Raw genomic sequence first — 26,982 nt, 5'->3', positions numbered from 1 at the left:
ACCTCCCCCCCCCCCCAACATATGTTCCTGATGTAATTCCTGTGAGAAGCTTCTTTTAGGAGAAAAGTGAAGAAGCTCTACATTTTCAAGGTGGCATTTCAGCATCACTGTCTTCTCCCTCTCACACAGACGCCACCAGGCTGGGTTTCTCAGCCCATTCGTGGAGCCTTTTGCGATTGCTGTAAGACAACGCTCCTAACTGCTCCTTCGTATTCCCTTCTCGGGAAACAGCCTGCTAACGAGCAGACCATCCACCGACTTGTCCCTGTCACAAGCCCAAGAAGAGTGAAGCGTTCAGCAGAGGACTTTCCCCTCAGGGCAGGGCTGTGAAGGTGACCGTGTATTCTCTGCAGATGGCTGGGTTCAGTGCGTTTCTCTCCTTCTCCCATGGCCCTGCTCTCCCTCCCCCCGTCTTTTCTTACGAGGCAGTCAGCAAATCGAAAAGGGTTTATCGCATCTGTGATACAGGAGATATGCTATTTGCAGACCCTAGTAGGGATCCTCCAAACACTCCTCTAACCTGAGGCTTTCTCTAAAGACCCATGGGCAATTTCTACTCGCTCGGAAACTTTGAGGTGCATTTTGTGACACCTGGCCCCATAGTTGTTGATCTCCTCTCCAGACATTGAAACCTGTAGTCCTCCTTTTCAGCACAAGAATCCCCAAGGGAGCTTGCTAAACATGCATATTCTCTGGCCCCTGCCCGAGAGTCACATTCAGCAGGTCAGTCACATCAGAACAAGCTCCCAGGTGATCCTGTGCCAGGTGGGCCATCCTCCCCTGGGCCAGCGAGAAACAGGCTGACTATTGGCACTTTGGACGCCTTGTCCACATGACCTGGGATTGCCCTCTTTAGGTGGAAAGAGGACAATTCATTTCTACCAGTTTTAAAAATGAAGAAAACCGATTCATTTAGCAAAGAAAAGCAGATAGATACCCGTTCATTTGTATTTGATGCACAGGTGCATTTTGTGCCAGGTAGGTAGAACCACCCAGTGTGGTGCAATTCCAGATAGTTCAGGGAAGGAACAGAAGTTAAAAAGTTGAGGAAGTACTCCGGTATTATTTCCTGAATGTTCCCCATTTTCTACCCCAGCCCTGTTTTTTTTTAAACACCCAAACTGGGAATCTACCTTTCTGAAGTCTGCCCTGATATTTTCTGCAGTGTTCCTTAAAACAAGAAACAAACAGCATCTGTGGGTCTCTGTCCTATAACCAGGCTCTTACTCACATACACTCTCACAGGATTTGCTCTGGGGTATGGGTTTTGCTCTTAAAAATTTGTTGAGTGTAGAGAGTGCGTCGCTTCCTTTTTTCCCCACCAGCCCTGGCCCAGGGTCAGCAGCATGGTCTGTATGGCAGAGCCTGGTTCACTCTTGTGTTTTGTTGCTATATTAAACAAATGTATGCTGCTTGGTCCTGAAACTACATTGCCTTTCAGAACCTGGTTTCAAAGCCTTGCCGTTAAGGTGAACATCTAACAGGATTCACAGAGAGCTAACTATCTGGTGGCAGGGAGTGAGGAGGAAATTGAGAAAAGAAAAAACAAAGGTGCTGTATGGAGTGGTGGGCACATGGTGAGGAAATCGCCCGCTTGGAGATTCTGAGAAGTGCCCATGCTTCAGCTGGCTGGGATACAGAGATGCCCCACAACTTCAAGAGTCAGAAGGGGCAGCAAATGAACCAGCCACCCAAACAGCCAAGTTGTACACGAGGGCATATTGGCCCATTGCCTTAATTAACCGGGGTGCACCTCACTCCTCTCCATAATGGAGGGTCATTGTGAACACTTCAGGGCAGTTTGACACCACGCCTATCAACGAGTTTGCAGCTAGAACCACTGGGGTGCTCCAATTCAAGAGAATTCAGGACGAGAAGGAGAAAAGCATTGCAATCATTTCAGCGTTTCATTAGGCTCTGATCAACACACCAGAGACGAGTGAGACAGATCAAATGATCTGTGGGTAGTTTTTGAAGAAAGCTCCGTCTTAATGCTCTGTCACTTTGGAAGATGGTGTATTAAATGTGATTATGGAATATTATCGAGTTATTATGTTTGTGAAGTTTCTGATAAAAAGAATACAGCATTTTATATGACAAGAAACACAACAAACCTGTGCATGTAGCAAAGGTCTGGAATAAAATATTTAAAAAGTTCAGTAGCAATTAGGTTTAAATGATGTAGCTGTGGCTTCATTTTGTTCTGTGTTTTCCCCCAGATTTTCTTTAATAAATAAGATATTTTAGAGTAAAAACTTCACAAAAATTTGGTGATTTGTGGGAATTATTTTGATAATTTTATCACACTTTCCAAATATTTGAACTTTAAATACTGATACAGATGATTATCTTGAATTTAAAGATAGGTGCTTACTTCTTCTAGATAATAAACATGCCGTTCTCATCCCCTGAAAAAGAAGAAAAGAAATATCAGTCAGAGTAGGTGAGCAGTAAGGCACTTCTATTCTCAAATACTCTTTTATTTTATTTTATTATTTTTTTTTCAACGTTTATTTTATTTTTGGGACAGAGAGAGACAGAGCATGAACGGGGGAGGGGCAGAGAGAGAGGGAGACACAGAATCGGAAACAGGCTCCAGGCTCTGAGCCGTCAGTCCAGAGCCTGACGCGGGGCTCGAACTCGCGGACCGCAAGATCGTGACCTGGCTGAAGTCGGACGCTTAACCGACTGCGCCACCCAGGCGCCCCTCAAATACTCTTTTAAAATCACACATCCACTACAGAAGGATCAGCAACTTAACATATGTGTATTAAAAAAAAGCCAGTTTTTAAGCACCACTTTATCGAAAAGAGGAATTCCAATTCTCTGTTTCTCTATCTGTAGATTTAACTTCCTCCAGTGACCCTGTACTTTAGATGTGGGCCAGGGGTGGCCTGAGGGAGCAGCCCCTGGAACCTCGTTAGCAGTGTAGATGCTCAGGCCCTGCCCAGACCTCCAGATTTGGAAGCTGCATTTTAGGGATGCCCTGAGGGGAATGGTATGTCCATTAAAATGTAGGACTGCTCTAATGAGCTGTTAGCATAGTAGAACATCTGTGAGTGAAATTTGTGTTTACATTTAGGAAATGGTTGTTAGTCATGTGTCCAGAATGCCTTTTGTTATTGTATGTTACCTAGAATAGTCTCCCCACCTTTCACCCTTCATTTTTAGTTGTCTATTTTTCATGACATTGACCATCATGATTGGGCAGACCAGTTTTCTTATATGAGTGGTTCTTAACCAGGTAAAAGTGTGAGGGAGAGAGACAGATGTGCCCCTCCTCCTAGCTGCAGGGGACATTTGGCAATGTCTGGATATATTTTTGGTTGCCATGCCTGGGGGGGGGGGATGCCAGATGGTGGGGAGAGGTCAGGGATGCTGTTCAATGTCCTATGGTGCACAGGACGTCCCTCTTTCCTCTGCAGATGTTTTCTACAAGTCCCCCCATACAATCTCATTTGTACTGTTTCTCTGCATTGTCTCCAGTCCAAGGTAATTGTTGACTCCACCACTGTGGAAATGATCAGATTCATATGTTCACATATCAACCACTTGAAGCTTAGTGCTTTGCATTTATTTACCCCTCCCACCTTTATACCACAGAAGTCAAGTGCCCTTCCCCTCCTACCATATCAGGGGTCCATCATGTCCACAGCAGTCATCGTTAGTGATGTTGACCTTGTTCCCTTGTTTAGCAAGTACTTCTGAGCTGTGAAGTTACGGTGCCTTCCCTTCCCATACTCTGTTCTTTGGACTTGAGTCACTATGTCCAGTGTGACCATTAATTTTGAACACCTTTTTTGGCCCCAAGGGCAGCCTGAGCTTGCACCTATAAATTACAATATGGGTTCAGTCTCCTTGAAGCTCATAACCACCACTTTAACTATGAAACAGAGCCGTAAAAGAGGCATTTAAGATAGGAAAGGAATTTTCTTTAATTGGTGCAGATGTCATTGACCTTTGCTTTGAGCTGCAGTTAAATTCTTTTGTGTGTTAAGTTACAACACAAAACGGGAACACATGGATAAATTTTTGTTGTCTATGTGTAGCATCAGGGAAGTCCTCTGTGTCATTTAATCCATACTACAAGGTACTGCTCCCATCTTGCAGATAAGAAGACTGAAGCTTGCAGACCTTCAGTCATTTGTGTCACACAGTGAGCGGTTGAAGTGTGCTTTATAAATAGGCTGCTCGGCTCCAAAGCCCTGATGCCTTCTATAATATGTGATCTTTGTGATAAAAAGAAAGGTAAATAGAATAGGATGCTTTAAAAATCATCTTTCATTATCCTCAAATGCATTTAACATATCAGCTAGTAATTGGCATTCCAGGCAAACCAGCTTTCCATGTGACTCCTCCATTCCTGCCTTCCAGCCTTTCTACATGCTGGTCCCCTGTGTCTGGAGCCACAACACATTCTTTCTCTTCTATAAAACACTGCTCAAGGGGCGCCTGGGTGGCTTAGTCGGTTAAGCGTCCAACTTCAGCTCAGGTCACGATCTCGCGGTCCGTGAGTTCGAGCCCCGCGTCGGGCTCTGGGCTGATGGCTCAGAGCCTGGAGCCTGCTTCCGATTCTGTGTCTCCCTCTCTCTCTGCCCCTCCCCCGTTCATGCTGTGTCTCCCTCTGTCTCAAAAATAAATAAACGTTTTATAAATTTTTTTTTTCAACGTTTATTTATTTTTGGGACAGAGAGAGACAGAGCATGAACAGGGGAGGGGCAGAGAGAGAGGGAGACACAGAATCGGAAACAGGCTCCAGGCTCTGAGCCATCAGCCCAGAGCCCGACGCGGGGCTCGAACTCACGGACCGCGAGATCGTGACCTGGCTGAAGCCGGACGCTCAACCGACTGCGCCACCCAGGCGCCCCAAAAATAAATAAACGTTTTAAAAAAATAAAACACTGCTCAAAATACCTCCTTCATCTAATCTTAGATAAGCTCCACCTGACCGCAAACCCGGTCCAGTCTTCCCCACAACGGCCCAAGCTTAATTGGGTCTTAGGTTAGGCACTCATCATACACATGCGTGTGCACCAGATGGGTACTTTTAAGAGGGTTACTTTGTGCAGACCACTCAGTTAAGTTCTGGGAGAATGTGGGGTAGAAAAGGCTCACTGTCTACCCTCAGGGAACTCATAGTAGCAGGGAGGGGAGAGGGCATGCACATAAGTAGATGACAAATACCAAAACGGAAGTCAAAGCAGAGTGTGTAGGGAGGGAGTATCAAGTTGGCTTCTGGGAAAAAGCGTGGTCTGTGAAGACTGAGAAGGATTTGCCCATTTGGAGAGGTCTAAAGGCAACACGGAAGGCCGATGTGGAAATACCATGGTGGCAGGCAGAGGTGCAAACTCTGGCGGGACTTGCAGGACAACTGATGGTCAAATGGCCTTGGAGACCAAGGGGTGTGTATGTTGGGGAAGAGTTGCACAAGAAAAGTGGTGGTGACATGGTTGGGCCACGTGGAAGAAGGCTGAGAATTCTATGTGGACAATGCAGTTTTATTCTACAGGCAGTGGGAGTCTGTTGTTGATTCCTGAGAAGGAAAGATCTCCTTGGCAATGATGTGATGGATACAGTAGATGGGGAGGAAGTGGATGTATATTTCTGTGGTGCTTTTATTTGCACTTTTCTTCCATTTATGATGAAGCCCCTGAGGGCTGGCATCGCAATTACCATGTTCCTTGCTGGCAGTGTCTGCCTGCTACCGCCTGTAGGGCATTTCCCACTGGCCTGCAGAGAATGCTCTGTACCTGTTTATGTCGGACAGTTGTCTGAGACTGACACTGAAAAGTTTCATAACTTGTGCAGCCAATTTAAAAGGGTTCCACGAAAGGAATGAACCACGTAGAGTGTTCTAGACCATGTTTGCCGGGCAACTTTCTTGGCTAGTGTGCTGACAACTGTGTTGTGGTGATCACCCCCACTCACCCCCAAATGATTGTCTTCAGTAGTCCTAGCAGACGGCTAACATTGCTGATCTGCGGAGTAGGGTGCCTTCAAACACACCACACATCACTCCTCTAGTTGCACCCGGAATAGCTGGTGAAACTCTGGTTATTGTATCTGTGAAAGGCCTCGTCTCAGTCTGACTTTCCAGCAGCTATGAAAGAGAGCAGAAAAAAAAATCTTCCCCCTGTACAGACCTGGCTAATTACATCTCTGCACCATGAAAATTGTTATTTTAAGAAGTAAAACTGCGCTCAGAAGCAAAGCAAGTGTACCGTTAGCTTTTGTAGAAGTTGCCACAGCAACGTGAGCTGGAGTGCTTCCCCCACTTCCTAGCCTCCCCTAAAATATGCTTTAACAAATTGTCCTAGAAAAATACTGAGCTGGGAAATGGTATCGTTTGCTCGCTAAGAATGTCATTATCTTTGATCAGTATGAGTGGAGACCCAAAATGAGATGCAAAGAGCGTTGCTTTTAAGAAATAATATAGCAGAAAGAATAAAAATGATCAAAGTGGAGTTCTCAACCAGCCAAACAGGATTCTGAAACCAAAAACACACCTCCTCCACTCCTTGCTTATAGGGGAAGAAATGAAACCAAGCCCTGGCTGGCCCTGGGAATGCATTTCCTAGAGACCATGGTACCTGAGCTAAGAGTTGTTGAGTGCCGAGCTTATTTCTTACTGACCTTGACACTGATTTGGAAAAACAAGGTAGGAAAACTCATCATTTGTTGCTGTGTTCTTGTACCACAGTCTTTGGAGAGCTTCTGTATTTCATCAAATAAGACTATTTCCAAAAATGGCAAAACAGGTCAGACAACATGGTTGTCTGAACATAAGGCCAAATACCCAAGGAGTAGTCAATGAGTTACGCTCTTACACTGGGACACACTGACGAATGGAAAGTGTCAGAATTCTGGTGTCGGAAGCCATGATTTTCACTTTGAATAGAGAGATGCACTCAACACTGGTACAGCATTCAGTGAATTGAGTTGAATTTGGATCCTGTCTGACCTCATTGGTCCCATGCAGACAGAGATACATCTGTGAGGTAAAGAATTTATGGGATCCTAGAATCTCAGCTCTGGAGAGAATCTTGAATTTTATCTTCACCAAGATCTTTGTTCTATTGATGAGTAAAATGAGCCCAAGAGGAGTTGAGCATTTGACAAGATCACCCAGTGAATTGACCATGAAGGCTAGTGGCCTCCTGACTGGTAGGTTTTGCATTAAACCATGCTTTAGAAGGAGATGTTCTGGCCTTCTGCAAATGGCATTTTGGGTTGTTGCCTTCAATTTCAGGAAATTCTTGTTCTTAAATTCATGTGGGTACCTATATTCACTTGCTTTGTGTCTGCATCGGAGACAAGTAGCACCATGTCATAAACTGTCCTTTATAACCTTTTTCGTGCCTCCCCGGTGACAGTGAAAGGACCAGTGGGTACCACTGAGTTATTGCAAACTCACCCCTTTTATAAGGAGTCACAGCAAAGGTTGGGGTGTTGGCCATGGCAATGAAACTCATTCCTGGCTGCCATGTACCTCATTCCAAGTCAGTTTCTGTCTTTCTGGTTTAGATGTATGGATGCCTTTATGGGTAAGAATGCGACTCTTGGAGAATGATAAAGAGATGGTTCACCTTCCTTTTGTACCTGTTGCCTGGTAGACCTGAGCTAATTTGCATGCCTGTTTTAGCTTTTACTGCCATCTGCTGGAGCCCCCTCATGTGCACCTCCCTCATACCTCTGCCCTTGGAGTTGACCTTCAGTGAACTTCTTACCCTCCTCTTACCTGCAGGTTAGAAGGTAAGGAGAGATGTAGCTGCATACATCTAGTTGGGCCCCGGCATCCTCATCAAGCTTGCCACTTTCCCTCTAGCCCTCATGGCCACCCACTCTAAGTCATGTATCTTAGTGTCTTTTAAAAATGCTCCTCATGTCTTGGACTTTTTCTGACTTGTGAGTTCACTTTGGAGCGATTTTTGTCCCTTGGGCTTTTGATGTAGACACTGATATTGGAGATCTACAAAGCAGTACCAGTATTTGTCACCCATGGTCAAAGAGAAGACAGTTGGAGGGACTCCATATTTAGAGTGAAGAGTGTTGCCTTGTGTTTTCCCATTGGTACTATGGGTAGAAGGAATTAGTTCTGATGTGCAAATATAGGCATGATGGTGGCATATCTTAGCCACTTTCTCTGAGCAAAATCACAATTTGATAAATGTAACACCCTTGATTTTTGTAAGAAAAAGGGAACATGTAAGATCAACTTTTGACTTTTATTTTGGATAAATTAAGAATGGATCTTTTAAACTATAAAACAGTTAACTGTTCAATGAAGAGCATTTAAAAAATAAAAACAAAGGAGGAAAATGAAAACCAAAATCTTAACACCTTGTGATAATGACTAATAACATTATGCTCATAAGTTTTGAACAGGATATATGCAAATATTTTATATAACTATAAATACTAATTTATTCATTTATCACTGTGTCCTCAGCATTTTCCGGTGTAATCATATATTCTTCAAAAATATGATAATTAATGGAGATATACAATTCTACTTTAAGGATGTACCGTGTTTTAATTAATTACTGTTCTGTTACCTATCTTTTAGGTGACTTCTAATTTTCGTAAACGCATCTGAAGGAGTTTAAAAGAACACTTAATTTGCTAAATGACTATTTAACTAAAATTTGAGGATTGTTGTTTTAACTTTTGACACAATTCTAATTTCATGAATCACTGATGGAGACCAACAATTTGACACATATGATCAACATGGGCATCTGAGGTTGGTGATATAGTTCTAATTCCAGCAAATATCAGGTTGGAGAGATAGGTTGAGTAGGTTTATGGTCTTGATAAATATTGGCTTATTTGTGCACAGCACAGGCAAGGAAACAAATTGGGCTACAATTCTGTATACTTGAATCCTTCCAACAAACCCATGTGTGTGCAGGCTCTTTCTGGACTTGAAAGACGCTGATCATCTAAGTCTGTGAATCTCGCTGGGGTGGGTTGGATCAGATGATTTTGCCTCCTCACTGACCCCCTCACACCCAGAGGACATTCAACAATGGGCATTTTTGGATGTCACAGCTGGGGCGGGGGATTGCCATTGGCATCTAGTGGGTAGATACCAGGGATGGTGCAGAAGACCCTACGGTGCGCAGACAGCAGCCCCCACAACAAATGTCTGTAGTGTAAATCAACTCATTAGTTGAATGCAAATGTTTCTAGGGAATGCTTTCCTCATTCACGGGTCTAAATCTTGGTTTTCTTTTCTTTACATCATTTCCTTCCTTATAGCATCAGGAAAATAATGCTTGTTCTGTAAATGCCAAGGGGTGTTGTAATGATCATATAAGTAGTCCTCGCCTTTCATTGATTTGGTATTCCTAAACATCATGTGTTTTTGCAGATTATACTTGGACATTCTTAAAGTTTCTTTTAGATACTGCATTTTGTTTATGTCAGCTGAGGAATGGAAGTTTCTGGTTGTAACGAGGGGGTGCCCCTTGCTGCTGCTGGTTCCTTTTCAGCACGTTGGCTGTCTTGGTGTAGAAGTGTATTTTGGTATGTTTATTTTTCTGTTTATATTGCATTCTTTGTTTTCTCTGTAAATGTAAATGGAAGAAAAAGGAAGTTCTAGCACTATGATAAGAGGCATAGGTTTCATGAACATGATATGTAAACATAAACTTGCAACCAAAATGAAAGTATTTAGGCATGTCAGAAGTAGTGAATCGTTAACCCCCATCAGATGCTCATCAGATTTAGGCTGGTGGAATATATGATCAATTATGAAAGAAAATCAATTTAATGAACATGTACGACATACTGAAAATATGTTGCTAAAGATCGTGTCAGCAGGATAAAGTTTAACAGTACTTTATGAATTCACCTCTAAAGAATAGAGGTTGTTTTGTATATGCTGTGTAGGACTGCTGTTCACTTGTTCACTTTTGGCATATGACCTTTGGTATACATTTTCAGGACTGTGATATGTATAAAAATAGAGACCAGCTTCCTGTGGAAAGGCTTTACCACCTTCCTTGGCTAAAGACCATCTCCAGTATGTGAAGCAAGGAAGAAAGATTAAGAAATACAGCATTTCTGCTTTGATCCCCAAAGCTAATTGCCTTTTCAAAAAATATTATTTATATTTGAGAGAGAGAGAGAGAGAGAGAGAGAGAGACAGAGCACAAGCAAGGGAGGGACAGAGAGAGGGAGACACAGAATTGGAAGCAGGCTCCAGGCTCTGAGCTGTCAGCACAGAGGCTGACAAGGGGCTTGGACCCCCGAATCGTGAGATATAATGACCTGAACTGAAGTCGGAAGACTTAACCTACTGAGCCACCCAGGTGCCCCTAATTGCCTTTTTTTATTTAAAAAAAATTTTTTTTTAACGTTTATTTATTTTTGAGACAGAGAGAGACAGAGCATGAACAGGGGAGGGGCAGAGAGAGAGGGAGACACAGAACTGGAAGCAGGCTCCAGGCTCTGAGCCATCAGCCCAGAGCCCGACGCGGGGCTCGAACTCACGGACTGTGAGATCGTGACCTGAGCTGAAGTCGGACGCTTAACCGACTGAGCCACCCAGGCGCCCCAAATTGCCTTTTTTTTAAAAAAGGTATCTGCTTTTATTTCAAATATTAATGACCGTTAAATGAAACTATATGTTTTGCATCTTACCAGTGCAAATTAACTGCATGTATTTCATTTCACAACACAGAAAGTACTTCCATCTCCCAACTATTTGAAGTCTAGACATTATTTAAACAAATGTTTAACCTTGAGAATAAAATCGCAAAGAGATCCCAAATGCAAGGGTATATTTCCCTGCTCTGGGTACAAATACACATTTGATTATTTTTTCTCTCTACTCCATTTTTCTCACTTTTCATGTTTTTTTTTTTTTAATTAAAAAATAGTGTTTCTTAAAAGAGTTGCCTTAACTCCTTTTGGGAGTAACCGCGAGAGCAAGGTGGGAAAGGACAGGCTGGCTTTTGACTCTTGTGGTTAAGGCTGTGGATTGTGGAATCATATCAAACTGAGTATTCATTTGGCTTCTACAAGTTGCTGGCAGTCTGTGTGGCCTAGGGCAGATCATTTAATTTCTTTGTGCATTAATTTCCTCAACTGAAACATGGAAATAGTGGTACGTTGTAAGTTACAGCGTCATTAGAGGGCTGAATGAGACAGTTCCCCGGACGTGCTCAGCATACTGTCTGGCTTCATAAATGGTCACCATCGTCATTATCATCCTTTCCCACTCACCTCCCTGCCTCGCCAGGTGCACTGGTCCCAAGTTGCTGCCTTTCTGCCCAGGACATACATTACTTTCCTTTTGTTGATGAGAAAACAGGCCTCGGTGAGTGCCTGCTGATCTTCTCACAGATCCCTGGAGATATTCTGCCCAGTTTGCCAGAGAGGCTTCCCCGAGGCACTGAAAGAACTTCTCAGAATATCAAAACATTGTCACTGCTGGCCCTGCCCGGGATCAAACAGTGACAGATGTCCAAAGTGGGGGGCCCTGGTCATTTGTTCCTTCTTTGCAGGACTTGTAGAAATTGCCTCTCATCCCTGCTTTTCTCTCATTACAGAAACATCCGTCAATGGCTGATTTGCGGCAGTTTGGATGGTAACAAATTTCACCAAGTATACAAATTTGCTCTTTGGAGATTACAACGCTAGTAAATTAGTCATAAGGATTTATATTACTTGATAAAAGAGCTCTTTGCTTTCCTCAGTCCTTCATGTTACTCCTTGTGAGACGAAACAGCTTGCCTCCTTAACCTTCCAAGCTCTGAGACACACTCTTTAGGGGGAGTATCGTGAGCTGTCCCTTCTGCACAGCAGTGTTGAGAATGAAAGTTTCCTAGGCCTTACTTTCCCTAGATGTGTCTTCCTCATAAGTCATGAGTTTAAATGGAGAGATAGAGGTGATGCTAAAGTCCTAGACAATTCAGTTAAAAAGCCAGGCAGCTTTTCTTTCCACATCCTGTGGATTCAGCAGTGCTCTACAGGCCCTCCTTCCTACCTCCCCAAAGAGTCAGTCCATCTTAAAGACTTGTTTTGGTGTTAGGTGCAGCAAGCTTCAGTACCACTGAGCTCAGCTGAAGCTCAGTGCTGGTATTTTTACCAAAAAAGATACAGCACCTTTAGGACCAAATAGACAGACAAAGTCATTTCAGGTTGTGTTTCTGAGTATAAATTGCTCAGGATTAAAGGATTCCCACCCACAGGACTTTTAGAAGAACAAAAATTAATTACATTTTGTCCTCACCTGTTCAGATTAGAGTTTCAGATTAGACTTGGGCAATTTCCTTGCACTTCAAAAGAATCTATACATTAAAATAAAGTAAGACATCTTTGCTTAATTTTCACAGTTGATGTATTAGGGTGGCAGAGAACTGAACTGGAGGGTGATAAGTTCGATTTTTAAGTGAAACAAGATAGTCCTCGGCAGCGGTAACCCATCCACTCACCTCCATGCATGCTACGATCCACTACAGGCCTTTGGCGTCTCCTCCAGGAGATGTAGCTTTGCATCACTGCATGTTTGGAGGTTTTGTTTTGCCATTGATCCCAGCTCTATTTTTCTAAATGAATAAATGAATAAATGAATGAATGAATGAATGAATAATTTAAATTTTAGTTAATATACAGTGCAATATTGGTTTCAGGAATAGAATTCAGGGACTCATCACTTATGTACAACACCCAGTGCTCATCACAACAAGTGCCCTCCTCAATACCCATCACCCATCTCCCATCCACCTCCCTCCATCCCACTCTCAGTTCGTTCTCTGTTAAGAGTCTCTTATGGTTTGTTTCTCTCTCTCCTCTGCCCTCCCTTCCCATATGTTCATTTGTACTATTTCTTAAGTTCCACATATGATTGAAATCATATGGTATTTGTCTTTCTCTGACCAACTTATTTCACTTAGCATAATACATTCTGGCTCCATCCACGTTGTTGCAAATGGCAAGATTTCATTCTTTTTGGTGGCTGAGTAATATTTCACAGTATATATATCTCAAATATCCTTCTTTATCCATTCATCAGTCGATGGACATTTGGGCTCTCTCCATAGTTTGGCTGTTGTTGATAATGCTTCTATAAACATTGGGGTGCTTGTATCCCTTTGAATCTGTATTTTTGTATCCTTTGGGTAAATTCCTAATAGTGCAATTGCTAGGCTATAGGGTAATTCTACTTTTAGTTTTTTGAGGAACCTCCATACTGTTCTCCAGAGTGGCTGTACCAGTTTGCATTCCCACCAGCAGTGCAACAGGGTTACCTTTTCTCCACAGCCTCGCCAACACCTACTGTTTCTTGTGTTATTAATTTTAGCCATTTTGACAGGTGCAAGGTGGTATCTCATTGTGGTTTTGATTTGTATTTCCCTGATGATGAGTGATGTTGAACATCTTTTCATGTGTCCATTACCCCATTCTTTGGAAAAGTGTCTATTCGTGTCTTCTGCCCATTTCTTAACTGGGTTATTTGCTTTTTGGGTTTGATAAGTTCTTTATAGATTTTGGATACTGACCGTTTATCAGATATGTCATTTACAAATACCTTCTCCCATTCCGTAGGCTGTCTTTTAGTTTTGTTGATTGTTTCCTTCACTGTGCAGAAGCTTTTTATGTTGGTGAGGTCCTAATAGTTCATGTTTGCTTTTGTTTCCCTTGCCTCCGGCGACATATCTAGTAAGAAGTTGCTACGGCTGAGGTCAAAGAGGTTGCTGCATGTTTTCTCTAGGATTTTGATGGTTTCCTGTCTCACATTTAGGTCTTCCATTCATTTTTAATTTATTTTTGTGTAGGATCCCAGCTCTGTTTTGTTGGGCTGTGTTTAGAAGAAACCAGAAAGCTGGACGAGCTCTGTGAGCAGATTTAGTGTCATTAAATCAGCGAGTTCTGGCTCAACACCCAGATCTATGATCTGGATGAATTTTCAGGGGGTGGAGGGTGTTTTATTCCATTCAGGCTGCTGTAACAGAATACTCTAGTTTGCATGGCTTGAAAGCAGTGGACATTTATTTCTCACAGTTCTGGAGGGTGGAAGTCCAAGATCAAGGTGCTCAGAGATTCTATGTTTGGAGAGGTCCCACTTTATGCTTCATAGATGGTCGTCTCCTTGCTGTGTCCTCGCATGATGGAAGAGGCAAGGGAGGTTCTGGGGTCTCTTTTATAGGGGCACTAATCCCATTCCTGATTTCTAAGCCAGTGCCATCCTCATGACCTAATCACCTCCCAAAGGCCAACCTTCTAGTTCCCTCCAGCTGGGGATTAAGCTTCAACATGGGAATTTTGAGGGCACAGGAACATTCAGTCTATAGCGGGGTGGGGGTGTGGGCATGGAAAAGGTTGTCATTTCACCTCTCTGTGTCTTAGTTTGCTCATTGTACAATGAGAGAGAGAACCTTTTTCAGCTAATAACATGTTGGTATTCTAGAATTCTTTAGGGGAATGTGTGGTTGGGGTCGTCCTCTAGCTTAGTGGTTCTCAGAGTTTGCTATCTGGAATAGCAGCATAGGAAGCAGCTGGAAACTTGTTAGAAATGCAACTTCTTGGGCCCCACCCCAGACCCGCTCACTTGCACTGCTCAGAAGTCTGTGTTCTGACAAGCCCTCCAGATGGTTCTGATGCATGCTTGGATTTGAGAACCAGAAGTGGTTCTATAGATACTTGGCTGTATCTGGAGAGCTTCAAAGAATACTGAGATATTTTGCCCCCAAGATATTCTCATTCAGTTGGTCTGGGGTGTGGCTTGGGCATTAGGAAGTTAAACAAAAATTCTCCCGGTGGTTCTATATGCAGCCACAACTGAGAAACACTGATGTGCAGACCTGACCAGATAAATCAGAATCTTGATGCTAGTGTAGGGGCCAAGGCCCAAGACTCTGAATTTTAAGAAGCTCCTGTGTCAGTGTCGGTCCTTCAAGAAGCACATACCAGAATAGGCTTAGACCCACAAGTCGTTATTGGAGGACGTATCTGTGCTCATTTCCTACGGCTACTGTAACAAATTACTACAAACTCAGTGGCTTAAATTATTCCCTCTTAATTCTAAAGAGCAGAAGTCTGAGGTCCGATGTCAGCAGGTTGTGTTGACTCCTCAGGCTCTAAGGGAAACATACTTCCTTGCTTCTTGTAGCCGCAGGGGGATCCAGCTTGTGGCAGCATCACTACAGTCTGTACTTCTGTCTTCTTATGCCTCCTCTGGGTCTCTCTGTGCTCTGCTCCTCTTATAAGGACACCGGTCATGCTGCATCTCTGAGGATTGCATCTCAAGATGCAATCTTGATGCAAGATGCAAAGGGGTCTTTGCATAACATCTTATCCTTAATAACATCTGCAAAGACCCCGTTTTTTCCAGATAAAGTCATATTTGCAGATCCGAGGTAGACATGTCTGTCCACCATTGGGATCCATTATACCAGTGAAGGAGAAAGGGCTAGGGTGCTGCGGAGGGTAGGGCGAGACTTTAGACGGAGATGCAGGTCTGAGTCTCGTGAGAGGGGAGAATGAGGCTTTGTATAAGAAGAGTTTCAGCCCACTGTAGATCTAAGAAAATTTTAGCCAGGCTGTTGGGAGTCCCTCAAAATTCCTGAGTTGAAATGAATCCCCATTGTGTTGGTATTAGGAGGTGGGGCCTCTGGGAAGTGATGATGTCGTGAAGGTGGAGCCATTAGGAATGACGTTAATGTCCTTATGAAAGAGGTCCCAGAGAGCTCCCTCATCCTTCCACCTTGTGAGGACACAGCAAGAACCAGGAAGTGGCCCCCAGCAGACACCAAATCTGCTGATGCCTTCATCTTGAACTCTCCAGTCTCCAGAACTGTGAAAAATAAATCTGTTGATTATAAGTCACTCAGTCTGTAAGACTTTGTGGTGTGGTATTGTGTTGAACCCAGGTGCAATATGTAGGTGTTAACTGTCACATGTGCTTGCTCCCAGCAGCACGTTCTCTTGAAGGGACATGAGCTCTGTGCACTCCATGCCTACCATGGACGACTCTTATGTCCACTGGGTATCTGAATGGTACAGCTATTGCCTAAGATCTGTGTTTCAAAGCTTAGAGCTAAGAGGGATTAATTTCGAGAAGCTTCAAGGAACACATTCTTGTCTTGAAGCTTCTAAATGCACCTGAGCCTATTTAACACTCAGAAAGTCGGCAGTAGAGACATGCACTTAATTTTGTTTGCATCTCCCCAAATTATCTGACCACAGATCCCTTTATCTGGGGTAATACCTGTTGACGCCTGCAGAACACATGAATTTTGGGAATCACTTCTGCGGATCAAGGGATAAACTGCGTTGTTTGCAACTTGGGCTAATGGACCTGTCAGGCCAGCCCCAGGAGGAAGGAGGCCTCCTGGGTCCCCTGAGCAGCTTGCTTAGTGCAACAGCCTCGCCTGGGCAGTTAAAAAATCTCACTGCTTTAATAGAGAAGATGGATGTGTGTGCAACCTGTTCCTGGAAATACTTAGTATTTGGCACTTAGAGCTTCATGTGAATGCTGTTTTCAGAGTCTTCCCTGAGGTAACATTTCCACAGGGGGAGAAAGCCTGAGGGCATGGATTCCTGAGGGCGGTGCTGGGCAGGTCCCTGGCACTAGGGGAGGAAATGAAAAAGAGGCAGAAAGATACATTCTGCTTCCTTCTCAGATGTAGCCAAGCGCTCATGTGCCCAACACACACACATTTACATGCTAAGCTATTATGTTCAGATGCTGATGCATCAGAGATGTGTTTTGAGTCTAGATTAAACAAAAGCCTATCCCCCCCACCCCCTGTGAAACACATTGAGTGTGACTTAACATGGTTCCTGTGGCTTTTTGGAGGGGGCACCAGGCACAAATTGCCTTATAATGAAGTTCTTTTTTAACCTTCATAATCAAATTCTTTTGGGGGATTCATGAAGCATTCAGAAATAACCTGAACTTTTGCTCAAACATAAATAATATTTTAGCATCACACACACACACACACATACACACACACATACATGTGCACACACGATGAGCACCATGTGTGGCCGTGGATGTTTATCAGGTCATACGAGGGACCATAGTCCCAGCTGCGCATGGCGCTGAGGCCCTGTGCTTTATACAGAGGTGCTTAGCTGGGCAGTGCTGAGCAGGTGCACGTTGTGGGGGGCTCCACAACTCTGCAGCTCTACAGATGTAGAGGGAGATGGGAGGGCTGACGTTACTCATGGGAGCCCCCCATAACAGTGCGCTGTTGGAAAGCACAGCTTCCATACCTTCCGCCTGCCTTTCTGCTGAGGCTTCTCTGCTAAGCTACCCAAAGTGGTGAGACATTTGAGTTTCTCTCTCTTCTTAGGTTTCCAAGGGTTTTCACTCATGCTTGGATTCTGAATTGCCTGAAACACATCACGTAGACTTCCATTATTAACTGGTTTTAGATTTTATTTAGCTCAGAGTCCTTTCAGACTCATGCTGGCTTATTATCCAAGTGCCACACGTTGGTTTGGATTTGACAGCCATGCAGAGCCATCCTTTCTGGGTTCTGTGGAAGTCAGCAATTCTCGCTTGTTCCAGGAGAGCAACAGAAATACAACCCTGACAGAAATACAACCGTGACTCAGCACCTTGTGGGAAATACACCCTTTCTGCCACATTGGAGGAAAATTTCAGTTTTGTTGATAACAGATATAAATTGAAATTGAATTTTATTCACAGGTACTGGGCATCTTGTGAACTTTCCAAAAGTAGAGCATTTTCATATGAAGATTAACCAAGAATTTACCAGAAAGAAAAGCAACTTATTTGCTGTAAGTTTCAGAACAGAATTTTTGTGTACAAGCAGAAAAGGCAAGAAAATGGATTCATCCAGGATCTCAGAATTATTTTCTAGGGTACAATTCAAATATCTGTAGAAGCAAGGGTGGTGATAGAGACCTTGAAATAGGCTTTCAAATAGTGAAAACAAAGCCCATACTCAAACCACTCACTAAAGACTTTTCCTTCTGGACTCTTATATGATGCTCCCGCAGCTGCCTATGACCATGTTTATATGTAGCAGGAAGCAAGTTGGGTAGACATTTACTGGCTGAGTGGGTTGTCATAGATGGACAACATGAATAAATCATGTCAAAGATGCCTTTGCTTTCTGGTTTACATCATTTGAGCAGTACTGGGAATAGAATAGAAAAGGCTACAGAAAAAAGAAAACAAAACAAGTCATGACTTGATTCCTTGTATTAAAAGAATACATCCTTGTTATAAATATTCATACAGAAACTGGCAAAGGCTAAAATAAAAATCTACCCAGAATCCCCACCAAGTAGACATAAATATTATCCCTGTTGGATAGCTATCACTTTTTTTTTTCAACGTTTATTTATTTTTGGGACAGAGAGAGACAGAGCATGAACGGGGGAGGGGCAGAGAGAGAGGGAGACACAGAATCGGAAACAGGCTCCAGGCTCTGAGCCATCAGCCCAGAGCCCGACGCGGGGCTCGAACTCACGGACCGCGAGATCGTGACCTGGCTGAAGTCGGACGCTTAACCGACTGCGCCACCCAGGCGCCCCGGATAGCTATCACTTTAATACACCTTTCAAAGTACATCTCCAGAAAGGATTGAAGATGGACAGATAGTTGTACCAAAATATGTGTTCATTTCTAATTTTGTGAAAGTATTAAAATTAACTTCACTTAATTTAGCAAGAAGGAATGAAACTGATTTGGAACCAGAAATACTAAACTTTAAATATGTTTGTGCGTGTGTGTGTGTGTGTGTGTGTGTGTGTTTCCTGCGAAAGATTATTATATTGATCTGAGATTAAGGAAGTAGATTATGAATAACATGAAGCTATTGAAGACATTGTGTATCTTTGAATTACAGTTTTCAATTTTAGATAATATTGACTGCTTGCTATGAAATTTGAGGACATTGGTAATTTCATATGTTTCCCATTTTCCCTTCTGATTTTCTCCATTTATATTATATTATATTATATTATATTATATTATATTATATTATATTATATTATATTCATGCTGTGATTATTTATAACAGTGACATTATGCTCTGTGACCATGCTTTTCACAATTGCTTGACATTAGTTCTGTTTAAATGGATTCTCTGCTCATCGTCCATTGTTTGGCCAAAGGTTCTCCATTCTTCAGGTTTTAGTTTTGTCTCTTATTTGTCATCTTTAGGTAGTTTTATCAAAAGGCCTCATGGGTTTCTGTGTTTTCTGAGCTCTTTCATGCTGGAGAATATCTCTATTGCCTCTTTGCTTGAGTAGTCTCATGACTAGATTTTGTGTGGATCTCCCGTTTTTTCCTTGAAAACATCCTCTTGTTGCTCTTTATTGTCTGGCTTTCAGTGTTGTTACAGAGAAATAGAAAACTTGGGTTTTTTTTTTTTTTCTATTTGGTAGGTCACTTGCCTTTTCTTCCTGTGTGTTTGAAGTATGTTTTATTTTTCCTTGAGGTCTTGATGATGTCAAGTACTGTGGAACTTTTTTTTTTTTTCAACGTTTTTTATTTATTTTGGGACAGAGAGAGACAGAGCATGAATGGGGAGGGGCAGAGAGAGAGGGAGACACAGAATCGGAAACAGGCTCCAGGCTCCGAGCCATCAGCCCAGAGCCTGACGCGGGGCTCGAACTCACGGACCGCGAGATCGTGACCTGGCCGAAGCCGGACGCTTAACCGACTGCGCCACCCAGGCGCCCCAAGTACTGTGGAACTTTTTAAAGAAAAACCCAGTGTTATTTCTGCTGATCTCATAGAGAAAGTGATAATCAGTATATATGAGTCGAGAACTATTTGTTTTTATTGTGAAATCTATAGAATAATCACAAAAACTTCCATTTATTGTATTCTCTGTGCCAAACCAGGCACTGTTCTAGATGTTTTAGGAATATCTCAATTCTTCACAAACCTTTGGAGCAGGAGTTAATATCCCCATTTTATAGATGAGGAAACTGAGTTTCCGAGATAACAGGTATCTTGCTGACAGTTGCATAGCTAAGCTACTCGGTCAGGCTTAGGTAAAATGGGATAATTTTTGGGGCATCTGACTGGCTCAGTTGGTGGAGCGTATGACTCTTGATCTCCGGATTGTGAGTTTAAGCCCCATGTTGGGTATAGAGAGTACTTAAAAATAAAATCTTAAAAAAAAAAAAGACATAGTTTTCCCTTTTGCTTTGTTCATGTCCTGTTTTGATATTGCACTATAGTTATATAAGATGTCACCATTGGGTGCAGGTGGCTGAAACATACACGGGACTCTATAAACTATTTTGCACCTTTCTGTGATTATATGTGAAAATGACAAGAAAAAAAAAAAACAGAACAACAGTTGAGCTAACTTATAGCCGATGCTGGTCTAGTAGGATATTGAGAATCAGGACAGAAACAGAGGCAGAGGGTAATGACTGATGTCACCTGCAGTTATCCAAAGGCTCAACTGGGGCTGAGAAATCGATTTCCAAGATGACTCCCTCACAGCTGGGTGCTGGCAAATTGGTCCCTTTTTAGATATGATTTCCATGTGGACGCTTGAGTGTGTCCTCATGACATGTGTCTGGCTACCTCCAGGAAAAGCAATTCAAGAGCTCACAGTGAGGGGCGCCTGGGTGGCGCAGTCGGTTAAGCGTCCGACTTCAGCCAGGTCACGATCTCGCGGTCTGTGAGTTCGAGCCCCGCGTCAGGCTCTGGGCTGATGGCTCGGAGCCTGGAGCCTGTTTCCGATTCTGTGTCTCCCTCTCTCTCTGCCCCTCACCCGTTCATGCTCTGTTTCTCTCTGTCCCAAAAATAAATAAAAAACGTTGAAAAAAAATTAAAAAAAAAAAAAAAAAAGAGCTCACAGTGAAAGCAGCCCTGGCTTTGGAACATGGCTGCACTATTGAACTGGTCAGTCAAGTCCGTCCTGATTTAACGTGGAAAGGGGCTGCTCTAGGTTGTGACTACCAGGAAGACCACTGGGGGCAATCTTGGAGGCTGGCTACCACAATCCTGGAGACCTTTCATGGAAAAAAAAATTCTGCAGGACTATCTCTGACTCTGTGGACTTGGCAGATAATTGAAGGTCTTGGAGCCTGGTCGTCAAAAGGATAGAGGTGCAGTAGTTATAGGCTGGAAGGCAGCTGGCATTGAGAACGTGGGTTATGGCTTTAAGTATGTTGACTCTGAGATGATGTGTAGGCCGATCTTTCTAGGCTGACCTACAACTCATCCCTGGTTTTCAGTCCCACACCTGCCTCCTGATATCTGGCGCTTGAAATATAACACTTTGTGTTATATATCAGAGGTCTTGTCTCTGGACCTTTCTGGGATTATGACGTAGGAACTGGCTTGATCATTCCTCGTCCCCACTCTTCTTAGGCATTCAACTTACTCAGCCCTGCTAACCACTCATGTATGCTTTCCAGCTTCCAAACCTTTGTTGGCATCTCTTCTCTGATATTGTCTCTTCTGTTCTTTAAATCCTTGTGACAGTTTTTTCTATTTTTTTATTTCTCTCTCTCTCTCTCTCTCTCTCTTTTTTAAATATTAATTCCAGTATGGTTAACATACAGTGTCGTATTAGTTTCTGGTGCACAATTTAGTGATTCAACAATTCTCTACGTTAGCCTTCTCCATGGTAAGTGCACTTGTTAATAATCCTCATCATCCATTTCTCCCATCCCTCCACCCACCTCCATCAGTGTGTTCTATATAGCTAAGAGTCTTTTTCTTGGCTTGCCTCTGCTTTTTTCCCTTTGTTCATTTGTTTTGTTTCTTAAATTCCACATATAAGTGAAATAATATGGTATTTAAAAATTTATTCTCATTTTAATAAGCTTTGGGAAAGGGCAGATATAAATGCACGGGTTAAATTTTAAATATTTAACTAGAACTTAAGTCCTATCTTAATTTTTTTTAATGTTTATTTATTTTTGAGAGAGAGAGAGCATGAGTAGGGGGAGGAGCAGAAAGAGAGGGAGACACAGAATTCAAAGCAGGCTCCAGGCTCCGAGTTGTCAGCACAGAGCATGACGTGGGGCTCGAACTCACAAACTGTGAGATCATGACCTGACCTGAAGTTGGACGCTTAACCGACTGAGCCACCCACGTGCCCCAGAAGTTAAGTCATATTTTAAAAATTAGATGGAGTCCATTTGATATAGAAATTTATTTAATCAATGAAAAAAATTTGAAACACATATTTTGGATATGAAGTAGGTAAAACAATTTAAAAAGTGATTTTTCACTGTGTATTTATTATCTTCTGGAGACATATTCAACATTTATTGGTCTTTTCACTGCTTTTGTGAAGTTAATAGTGCAAGCTCTATGACTTTTATGAGAAATTATAATAATAAATAGCAGGTGTGCATCATGAGACTTTTTTCCTACACAAATTTCTCTTGGGATATTAGATGAGGTATTAAATCAAACCAAAGAGGTATTATGCGTCTGGTGAAATAAAACTAAGAATACTAGAGCAGAACTCTTATATAATTATATTTTCTCTTGGGAATATTAGGATTTTTGTGAATACTTTAAATGATTATTATCATTATTTTGTTCTGCATGCATAGCAGTTTTTGAAATTCTTTGATGAAGAATAACAACTGTTAGCAGGCCGACCAGATAAACATTTCGATGAAGAAAAATCACGACTCATTCTAGGCTAGCGCTTACTATGAAAACGCCTAGCATCTTGACAATGTATAGTTATCTTTTCAAAGACTTCATTAACCCCAGATTAGACAGCTCTTTCCAGCCTTTCAAAATGTGTTGTCTGGCATACAGGTGGCCACTGGCTCTCTGAAAAGCATCCTCTCTCTGATGATTGCTTCTCGGTGTAGCTTGATTCATTCAGTGCCAAAGATACCTGAGACATCTCTTCGGGGAACGCGGCCCAGATGGCTGCTTTGGAAAAGCTGGTGTTGCAAACATTTCATAGCTAAGATGGAACATGATTTCTCCCCAGAAAGCTGAGATCATCAGTGAGTCCCAAAGAGGATCCCTCAGCTTCCTTCCTACCCCCTGCCCCTGCCCTAATCCTGGAGGCATCAGTGATGTTCATGTGAATGCGTCATGGTCCTTGGCCCACTGCAGTGATGGGATGTGTAATTTCTCATTTTTTTTTTTAAAGACAAGCATAATGGTATTTTATTATTATTTCATTGCTGAGAATTTACAGGAGATATTATTTTATAGCCTTCATCCACAGTATTCCATCTATTTATCTCTGTTTTTAATTAAAAAATTGTGCTTAATTACATACAACATAAAATTTACCATTTTAACCATTTTGATGTGTGCAGTTCTGTGGTATTAAGTACATTCACATTGTGTACAAGTGTCATCACCGTCCTCTCCAGAACTTTTTCATCCTCTCAAGGGGAAACTCTGTACCCTTTAAACAAAATCTCCCCATTCCTATCTCTCTGATCCCTCGCATCCATAATTCTACCTTTGTGTCTCTATGAATTTGGCTACTCTGGGTGCTTCAGTAAGTGCAGTCACACAGTATTTGTTGTTTTGTGTCTGGCTTATTTCACTCAGCATAACGTCCTCAAGGTTCATCCATGTTGTAGCAGGTGTCAGAACGTCCTTCCTTTTTGAGGCTGAAGCACATTTCCCTGTATGGATAGACCACTGTTCGTTTATCCACTCAGCTGTTGAAGGACATTTGGGTTACTTTCACCTTTTCACGATACATGTATCTGTTTGAGACCCTGCCTTCAATTCCTCTGGGAATCCTCTCAGAAGTGAAATTGCTAGATCATGTAGTAATTCTATGTTTCATTTTTTGAGGAGCTCCCATACCGTTTTTCACAGTGGCTGCACCATTTTGTATTCTCATTATCTTGTTATTTTGCTAAGATAGCTTTTATTCATTGTTTATGTGCTAGTGACACTGATAAGGTCTATGTTTGTGGATTTTTTTTATTTAAGAAGTTGAGGGGCACCTGGGTGGCGCAGTCGGTTAAGCGTCCGACTTCAGGCAGGTCGTGATCTCGCGGTCCGTGAGTTCGAGCCCCGCGTCAGGCTCTGGGCTGATGGCTCAGAGCCTGGAGCCTGTTTCCGATTCTGTGTCTCCCTCTCTCTCTGCCCCTCCCCCGTTCATTCTCTGTCTCTCTCTGTCCCCCCCCCAAAAAAAATAAATAAACGTTGAAAAATAAAAAAAAGAAAGAAGTTGAGGTACAATTTACATACCATAAGATTTACTCCTTTAAAAGGTATAATTCAGTTGTTTTTAGTATATCCACAGGGTTTTGCAAAATTTTCACAATCTAATTCTGGAATATTTCCATTAAAAGTCACTTTCATTCCCCTTTCTTCTCAGCCCCTGGCAGTCACTAACTGACTTCCTGTCTATGGATTTGCCTGTTCTGGACAGTTATACAATGGAAGCATATGATATGTGAGTCGTTTGTGACTTGTTTCCTACACTCAGTGTTCTGTTTTCAAGGTTCATCCGTGATGTAGTAAGTATCACTGTTTTATTCTTTTTTTATGGCTGAACTGAATTCCATTGCATGAATAGACCTCATTTTGTTTATCCAGTTATGGATTAATGGACATTTGAGTTGTTTCCATGTTTTGACTCTTATGAATAATGCTTCTATGAATATCCATATGTAGTTTTTTTGTGTAGACATCTGTTTTCCATTCTCTTGAGTCTGTTCCTTGGTCATATGTTTCACCTTTCGTGGAACTATCAAACCATTCCCATTTTACATTCCTATCAACTATGTATGAGGATGCCAGTTTCTCTACATCCTTACCAACACTTATTCTTATCTGTTGTTTTGTTACAGTCATTCTGTAGGTGTGAAGTGCTATCTCATTGTGGTTTTGGTTTGTAGTTTCCTCACGCCTAATGATGCTGAGCATCTTTCCATGTGTTTGTTAGTCATGTGTATATCTTCATTGGAGCAATGTTTATTCAGATCCTTTGGACATATTTAATTGGGTTGTGGTGCCTGAGTTACTTAATCCTCACTATGGATAGTGCTGTATTGTCACCCTTGTGTAGATGAGAAGAAATGAGACTTACAGAGGCTGACCAGTAGGAAAGCTGGGATTCCACTCCAGGTTTGTGAGATGCCAGCCGCACAACTTCTAACCACCAGTCAGTTGCTTCTAACTTGGACTCCTGCCCCTGTGAGACTGTCACATGACTGTTTTGTGTCACTGCAGTCCCAGCAGCAAGGATTTTCCAATTAAATGGTACTTAGGGGTCAACATCAGGGTACACTTACATACAGTTCATTAGATGAGTAGCTGACCTTCTGTTCTTAAAATCATCAGACTGACCAAGAGTTTTCATTCTCCACTGGCTGGGCTGATCCTAAGGTAGGAATTTATATATGGCTTCCTTGAGAGTTCCTTATTGGTTGTAGATGCTCTGTTGATGTGTGTCATAAGGCTAAAGCATAACTCCTGTCACCTGGGTCTGACCATATTTGTTTAGGGCTCCAGTCCTCTGTAACCTTGACCTTCTGATCTTTGTGTGTTTGGGAAGTCTTGATCTCCTTTAGATGTCATAGGACTCTTTTCTCATAGTCAAGATCACTGTGAGTACTTTGTATACTCTTCATTTTTATTTATTTTTTATAATATAATTATAAATAATATAATATATATAAATATATAAAAATATATAAATAATATAAATAAATAATACAATTTATTGTCAAATTGGTTTCCATACAATACCCAGTGGGTATCAAATAGGTGCCCTCTTCAATGTCCATCACCCACTTTCCCCTCTCCCCCACCCCTCATCAGCCCTCAGTTTGTTCTCAGTATCCAAAGGTTCTTATGGTTTGCCTCCCTCCCTCTCTGTAACTTTTTTTCCCCCCTTCTCCTCCCCCATGGTCTTCTGTTAAGTTTTCAGGATCCACATATGAGTGAAATCATATGGTATTTGTCTTTCTCTGACTGACTTATTTCACTCAGCATAATACCCTCCAGGTCCATCCACGTTGCTGCAAATGGCAGGATTTCATTCTTTCTCATTGCCAAGTCATATTCCATTGTATATATAAACCACATCTTCTTTATCCATTTGTCAGTTGATGGACATTTAGGCTCTTTCCATAATTTGGCTATTGTTGAAAGTGCTGCTCTAAACATTGGGTTACAAGTGCCCCTATGCATCAGCACTCCTGTATCCCTTGGGTAAATTCCTAGCAGTGCTATTGCTGGGTCATAGGATAGATCTATTTTTAATTTTTTGAGGAACCTCCACACTGTTTTCCAGAGCAGCTGCACCAGTTTGCTTTCCCACCAACAGTGCAAGAGGGTTCCCGTTTCTCCACACCCTTGCCAGCATCTATAGTCTCCTGATTTGTTCATTTTAGCCACTCTGACCGGTGTGAGGTGGTATCTCAGTGTGGTTTTCATTTGTATTTCCCTGATGAGGAGTGACGTTGAGCATCTTTTCATGTGTCCTTCGGCCATCTGGATGTCTTCTTTGGAAAAGTGTCTATTCATGTTTTCTGCCCATTTCTTCACTGGACTATTTGTTTTTTCAGGTGTGGAGTTTGGTGAGTTCTTGGATACTAGACCTTTATCTGATATGTCTAGTCTTCATTTTTATAGGAAAAAACCCAAACACATAGGGTAAGCTAACACAGTGCTTCGTGAACCTGAGTGAACACCTGAGTTACCCAGAGAAGTTGTTAAAACAGACTGTGGCACCCCCACCCCCACCCCAGAAATTCTAGTTTAGTAGGTCTGGGGTGGGGAGCCTGAGGATTTATGTGTCTTACAAGTCTTACAGGCCCTACTTTGAATAGCACCAGGTTGGTAGTTGCATTCCTGAGGCTCCTGGAATTATATCCACTTCCTGCCTAGCTTCAAGTTCATCTAAAAGTTGATCTCACCCATTTTATACAAACTCTGTCCTCATTACTTACAAATTCCTATCAACTAAGGGCAACTATTTTACTCTTCTCTGAACAGAAATGGACCTATACATGTAATTGCCCTTGTATTCCCCTCTCCCAGGACCCCCATATGTATGGTAGGCA

General features: G+C 42.3%; 1 long non-coding RNA gene across 2 annotated transcripts in view; it reads left to right on the top strand.

Moving 5' to 3' along the window:
• LOC124509634 (uncharacterized) overlaps nucleotides 1–26,982 on the top strand; it is a 175,370-nt gene that overhangs the window by 61,449 nt on the left and 86,939 nt on the right. The window contains exon 1 of one of the 2 annotated variants that reach the window (XR_006961471.1): nucleotides 24,316–24,429. The exons of the other annotated variant lie outside the window; for it this stretch is intronic. This is a non-coding gene — a long non-coding RNA (uncharacterized LOC124509634). Of the gene's footprint in view, nucleotides 1–24,315; nucleotides 24,430–26,982 lie in introns of those variants that run through there. 2 annotated transcript variants of the gene reach the window in all.

The sequence above is a fragment of the Lynx rufus genome, unplaced genomic scaffold (genome assembly GCF_022079265.1).
Source record: "Lynx rufus isolate CCGP_SWC_20201006 ecotype Redwood Valley unplaced genomic scaffold, mLynRuf1.p SCAF_14, whole genome shotgun sequence".
NCBI classification, from domain to species: Eukaryota; Metazoa; Chordata; class Mammalia; order Carnivora; family Felidae; genus Lynx; species Lynx rufus.
The sequence above is the reverse complement of the archived record's forward strand: the minus strand, read 5'-3'. Positions and strand labels throughout refer to the sequence as shown.